Source organism: Penaeus monodon, chromosome 28 (assembly GCF_015228065.2).
Source record: "Penaeus monodon isolate SGIC_2016 chromosome 28, NSTDA_Pmon_1, whole genome shotgun sequence".
Lineage (NCBI taxonomy): Eukaryota > Metazoa > Arthropoda > Malacostraca > Decapoda > Penaeidae > Penaeus > Penaeus monodon.
The window spans coordinates 8,002,472-8,002,743 of record NC_051413.1 but is presented as its reverse complement, the minus strand read 5'-3'; positions in this window follow the sequence as shown (position 1 = coordinate 8,002,743).

The following is a 272-nucleotide window of genomic DNA, read 5'->3' as shown; positions in this document are numbered from 1 at the left end:
AATTTTAAAATTTTTAAAAATATATAATATTAATATATTTAAAAAAATTAAAATTTTTAAAAAAATATATATATTATTTATATATATATATAAAAAATAAATTTTTATATAAATATATATAAATATTTTATATATTTATTATATATATATATATTATATATATTAAAATTTTATATAATATATATTTTAAAAATTTTTAATAAATTTTAAATATTTTATATATATAATAAAAAAATTTTTAATAAATTTTAGATTTAAAAATTTTTTTAAAA